Below are 6342 nucleotides of genomic sequence, written 5' to 3'. Positions count from 1 at the left end.
ATACCATATTATCATTAACACCAAAGCTATAGAATATATCCCTCATGGATTTAGATGCGAAAATACCAAAATTTTAGTACACTGAATTCAGCTATATGTAAAAAGGATATTATATCGTAACCAAATAGGATTTATCCCAGGAATGAAAGGCCAGTCAATTACTCAAAAATTAAACACTATATTATACCATATTAATAGACTAAAAATGAAAGATACATGATCTTGAGACACAAAAGAATATGATAAAAGTTTTTCTGCTATTATGAATAATGCTGCTATGAACATGGGCAGTCATTAAATGCATGGCAAGTCACAAGGGTCAACTACATACTCTCTAGGATAGCAAAAATAAAAAGACCATACCAAGCTCTGGCAAGGATGTAGACAAAGTAGTAGGAATCTAGCACAACTAGACAGAAAATCAGCAAAGATACAGAAAACTTGAACTACTCTATCAATCCACTTGACCTAACTGACATTCATAAAACCCTACTTAACAAGAGCATGGTACAAGTTTTTTTTCAAGCACTCATGGAACGCTCAGGATAGACCATATGCAAGTGCCTAAAAAAGTCTCAGAAAACTTATTAAGAGTCATTCAATGTATCTCCTACCTCAATGGAATTAAACTAGAAATGAATAGGAAGAGATATGGGAAATCCCCAAATATGTAAAAATTAAAGCAATACACATGGGTCAATGAAAAAAAATCATGAAGGACATTAGAAAATGAAATGAATGAAAATACATAAAAAATTTTTAGCTTTAAACATCTATATAAGAAAATAAGGTCTCCAACTAATAATGGAAGTTTCTACCTTAAACTAGAAAAAGGAACAAATTAAATGAAAAGCAAGCAGGAAAAAAGAAATAATAATCAATGACACAGAAAACAAAAAACAGTAGACAAAATCAATGAAACTAAAAATTTCAATGAAACTAAAAATTAGTTCTTTGTAAAGACTAACAAAATAAATTTCTAAGTAGACTGACCAAGAAAAAAAGATGATCAGGCACAAATTATCAAAATGTATAATGGAGGTCACACCACTATGGATCCCACAAAATTTAAAGGATTAGATTACAAACAACTTTATGCCTGAGTTAGACAACTCAAGACAAAATGGCTCATTTCATAGAAACACACAAATTACAAAACAAAGTCAAGGAAAAATAGAAATTCTGAATAGAGCTATATAACAAGTAAGCAAATCTAATTAATAATTAAAAATTTTCCCTGAAAGAAAACACCAGACCCAGATGGCTTCACTGGTGACATGTATCAAATCTCTGTAAACTCTTTAAGAAAACAGAGAATACTTCCCAACTCATTTTAAGAGGCTAGTACTACCCTGGTAACAAAGCCAGAAAAATATATCACAAGAAAAGAAAGCTGTAGATCAGCATCCTTCATAAAGAGAGATATAAAAATGATCAAATATTAGGAAACCAAATTCAAAATATATATGGAAAAGATTATACACCATGATCTAGTCAGAAAACTAGATCTTAAACAATTTCAAGCCATTTTCCTGATTTTGCAAATAAATTTGTATTGGAACACAAGCATTCACATATTGTATATAGCTGCTTTCCTGTTATAACTGTAGAACTGAGAAATTGCAACAGGGACTATATGGCCTGCAAAGACAAATATGTACTGTGAGTCTCTTTACAGAAGAATATTTGTGGAACTATACTCTGCTTAGTAGTATAGTTATTTTTTTTTTTTTTTTTGGAAAGAGGATTTGATGGTCTCCCCACTCCTCCAAAGCTGGAATTCCTATTCTCTCTCAACAACGGAATTTTTTTTTGAGATGAAACCTCACTCTGTTGCCTAGGCTGGCACAATCTCGGCTTACTGCAACCTCTGCCTCCCAGGTTCAAGCGATTCTCCCGCCTCAGCCTCCTGAGTAGCTGGGACTACAGGCTTGTGCCACCACGCCTGGCTATTTTTTTTGTATTTTTAGTAGAGACAGGGTTTCACCATGTTGGTCAGGCTGGTCTTGAACTCCTGACCTGATGATCTGCCCACCTTGGCCTCCCAAAGTGCTGGGGTTACAGGTGTGAGCCACAGCGTCCTGCCGGAAATTGGAAATTTAAGATGTTAATTATTTTCAAATGGATCTTTAGATTCAAGGCTATCCTAATAAAAATTCCATCAGACTCTGTTTTTGAGACAGAGTCTCACTCTGTTGCCCAGGCTAGAGTGCACTGGCGTGATCATGGCTCACTGCAGCCTTGACCTCCCACCTCAGCCTCCTGGATAGCTGGGACTACAGGCACGAGCTACCATGCCTGGCTAATTTTTTGTATTTTCTGTAGTGACAGGGTTTCGCCATTTTGCCCAGACTGGTCTCAAACTCTTGGGCTTAAGCGATCTGCCTGCCTTGGCCTCTCAAAGTCGTGGGATTACAGGCATGAACCACCACACCCAGCAACCACTACACCCAGCCCCCAAAGACTTTCTTTTTGGTAGAAATTGTCAAGCTAATTTAAAAATATGTGGAAGACCAGGCGCGGTGGCTCATGCCTGTAATCCCAGCACTTTGGGAGGCCGAGGTGGGTGGATCACCTGAGGTCAGGGTTTGAGACTAGCCTGGCCAACATGGCGAAACCCCATCTCTACTAAAAATACGAAAATTAGCCAGGCATGGTGGTGGGTGCCTGCAATCCCAGCTACTGGGGAGGCTAAGTGCGATGAGCCAAGATCACGCCACTGCACTCCACCCTGGGCAACAGGAGCCTGGGCCATCTCAAAAGAAACAAAACAAAAAGGTGGAAATGCAAGGAAGCTAGAATATCCAAAAAAAAAAAAAAAAAAAAAGTGGAAATGCAAGGAAGCTAGAATATCCAAAACAACAGTTTGGAAAAGAACAGATTGGAATAATTCATATTACCCGATTTTAAGATTTACTGTAATGCAATAGTAATCAAGACCGGATGTTATCAATATGAATATAGGCACACAGATCACTGGGTAAGACAACAGTCTAAAAGTAGACCCACACATATACAAACAACTGATTTTCTATAAAATTGCCAAGTCACTCAATAGGGAAAAGAGAGTCAAGTTCTGGAGCAACCAGATATGGATTTTGGGGAAAAAAATGAACCTTGTCCCTTACCTAGTTTCAGCTCACATGCACATACTTAAGCATGTGAGCTGAAACTACAGAATTTCTACAAGAAAACAAATAGTGGAAAATCTTTTTAACCCTGGATTAAGCAAAACTTTCTTAATACACAAAGACATGAAGCTTTCTTCAGAATTATATACTTTTGCTCATCTCTACATTTTCTGTTAAGAAAATTGTAAATGTAATCCACTTACTGAAAGAAAACATGCAAAACATATATTTAACAAAGGGCTATATTGAGAATATTTGAATAATTCTTAAAACCCAATAAGAAGATAAATAATTCAGTTAAAAAATGGGCAAAAGATTAAAAGAGGCACAGTACCAAATAAGAAATATAGGTGGCCAATAAGCCCATGAAAAGATGCTTAGTATCTTTAATCATCAGTATACCTACGATGAAAGAGGGTCAGTACCAAGTACTGAGGAGGATATAGAGCATATCTTAAGTCTCATACATTTCTGGTAAATGTTAACAATTGTGGGAAAATTTGGCAGTTTTAAAAATAAATTTAAACACACACTCAACATATGTCCCAATGATCTCACACCTCAGTACTGACCCAATAGAGATGAAATGTACATCTATATCCTTATTTTTTTGTCTGCTTGATTAATTTGTGAGAAAGGTATAGTAAAATCTCACTATTTTTACAAGATTTATCTAAGTATTCTTGTTCTATGAATTTTTGTATTATGCAATTTGAAACTATATATTTAGAATTATTTTTCCTGGTGAACAAATGCTTTAATAAGTATTTTGCCTTAACATCTATTTTGTTTGGTAATAACATAGCTCCTTCAGTTTTCTTTTGGTCAGTATAGGGGCCAGCAAACTTTGGCCTATGGGCCAAAACCTACTTGCAGCCTGTATTTGTAAATAAAGTTTTATTGGAACACAGCCACACCTGTTCTATATGAGTATTGTCAATGACTATGTTCCTACCACAAGGGCAGAATTTAGTAGCTGTGACAGAGACTGTGCAAAGCTAACAACATTTACCATCTGGCCCTTTACAGAAAAAGTCTGCCATGTTATACTATGCAAAGTCAATCCTTTTACTTCAGCCTTTCAGTATCTTTATTCAGATATAGCCCTTTTAAATAGCATAAATTTGGATTATTTCTAAAATCCTGTCAGATTAGCTTGGAGCATTCAGTCCATCTCTACACTTATTTTATTTTTGAGACAATGTTCCTCTGTCACCCAGGCTGGAGAGCAGTGGCACGATCTTGGCTCACTGCAACCTCCGCCTCCCAGGTTCAAATGATTCTTGTGCCTCAGCCTCTCGAGTAGCTGGGATAACAGGCATGCACCACCACACCTGGCTAACTTTTTATATTTTTAGTAGAGTCGGGGTTTTGCCATGTTGGTCAGGCTGGTCTCGAACTCCTCACCTCAAGTGATCTGCCCACCTCAGCCTCCCAAAGTGCTGGGATTACAGGTGTGAGCCACTGCACCTGGCCCCATCTCTACATTTAATGAAACTACTGCTGTGTTTGAATTTAGCTGTACTACTGTACCTTATCTGTTACTTCCTGTTTTCATGCCCTTGTTATGCATTTTTCTCCCTCCTCTCACATCTTTCATTCTTTTGAATTGTTTTTCTTAGGTATTCTCTTCCCCTGATGGTTTGGTACTTTGCATACCCTGCGTACCCTATTTCTAGTTGTCATCCTTGAAACTTAAATATACTTTAGTTCTAGTTTTTTAACCCTCAAATTGTTACTGTTGTTATTTTATATACACAGTAAATGTCAGTTTAAATGTATCTACATTATTTACCACTTTCCTTATTCTTCAGTCCTTCTTAAAGATGGGATTACTTTTATTTTTTTCTGAGATGGAGTCTCGCTCTGTCACCAGGCTGGAGTGCAGTGGCGCGATCTTGGCTCTCTGCAACCTCCATGTCCCAGGTTCAAGCGATTCTCCTGCCTCAGCCTTCTGAGTAGCTGGGACTACAGGCATACAACACCATCCCCAGCTAATTTTTGTATTTTTAGTAAAGATGGGGTTTTACCACGTCAGCCAGGATGGTCTTGATCTCTTGACCCTGTGATCCGCCTGCCTCCCAAAGTGCTGGGATTACAGGTGAGAGCCACCACTCCTGGCCAGGATTATTTTTCTTTAGCCTAAGTATACCCTCTAATAAATTTTTAGTGACCATCTGGTGGCAAACTTTATTTTCACCTCCTAGTTAAAAAATAGGTGATTGGTGTACTTAGAACATTCAAATTTAAAGTAATTACTGATATAGCTGGATTAATGTCTACCATGTTTATAACTTTTCTATTCAGCATATTGCATGTGAGTTTGGGGGAGTTTCCTTTGACCTATCTTCAAGCTCACTGACTCTTTGCTTGGCTGTGCTCAGTCTACTGATGAGCCCATCAACATCATTCTGCATTTCCTTACAGCATTCCTTAGCATTTATTTTTAGAGTTTCCATCTCTCTGCATACATCACTTCTTGCATATTGTCTACTTTTTCCACTGGAGCCTTTAACCTACTAATCATAGGTATTGTAAATTCCCTATCTGATAACTGAAATATTGTGTCATATCTGAGGACTGCTTCTGACGCTTGTTTTGTCTCTTCAGACTGTGGGTTTTTTTCTTGCATTTTAGCATGCCTTATGGTTTTTTGTTGAAAGCTGGACACGATATATCAAAACTGAAGTAATCTGACGTGAGGTTTCATGCTAATCTGGCTAGGAGGTAGGCTGTATTTAATGTTTGCTGTAGTTGTAGGTACTAGAGGCTTCAGTTTCCTCTAGTTTCCTTGTTTTTATTTACTTTTTCTTCTGTTGTCTTTGGGTTTCCTAAGAACTCCTTAAACAGCTTGTGTCCTGCAGCTCTCTCAGTTGTAATCCACTGTTATTTTATCCTGGAGCCCTGTTTATATGGTGGTAAGGTTTTGGGGAGGGGGAGGTGAAGTATTTTATAATCCTTATGATTTTTAGTGGGTCTGAATCCCTGGGCTCATTTTCAGAAATGAGACAAGAAGGCTAAGACAGGGCCAGAATCCTCAATTTGCCTTCCCCCAGGTCACATTAGGGTCTGTTGAGTTAGTTTTCCTTACAGTGCAGGCCTTTGTTGTGAACACTCTCCTACATATTTCCAATTTTTACCTTCCCCTACTTCTACCAGAAAAAGGAGGGAATTCTTCACCCTAAGAATCTTGTGGAGTTTCTGGAAGTTA

At 37.7% G+C, this 6342-nt stretch overlaps 1 protein-coding gene across 7 annotated transcripts in view; it reads right to left on the bottom strand.

Moving 5' to 3' along the window:
* The window catches only part of NR3C1 (nuclear receptor subfamily 3 group C member 1), a 123492-nt gene that overhangs the window by 6326 nt on the left and 110824 nt on the right, over positions 1–6342 (bottom strand). The window lies entirely within an intron of this gene.

Source organism: Trachypithecus francoisi, unplaced genomic scaffold (assembly GCF_009764315.1).
Source record: "Trachypithecus francoisi isolate TF-2019V2 unplaced genomic scaffold, Tfra_2.0 Lachesis_group2, whole genome shotgun sequence".
Lineage (NCBI taxonomy): Eukaryota > Metazoa > Chordata > Mammalia > Primates > Cercopithecidae > Trachypithecus > Trachypithecus francoisi.
The sequence above is the reverse complement of the archived record's forward strand: the minus strand, read 5'-3'. Positions and strand labels throughout refer to the sequence as shown.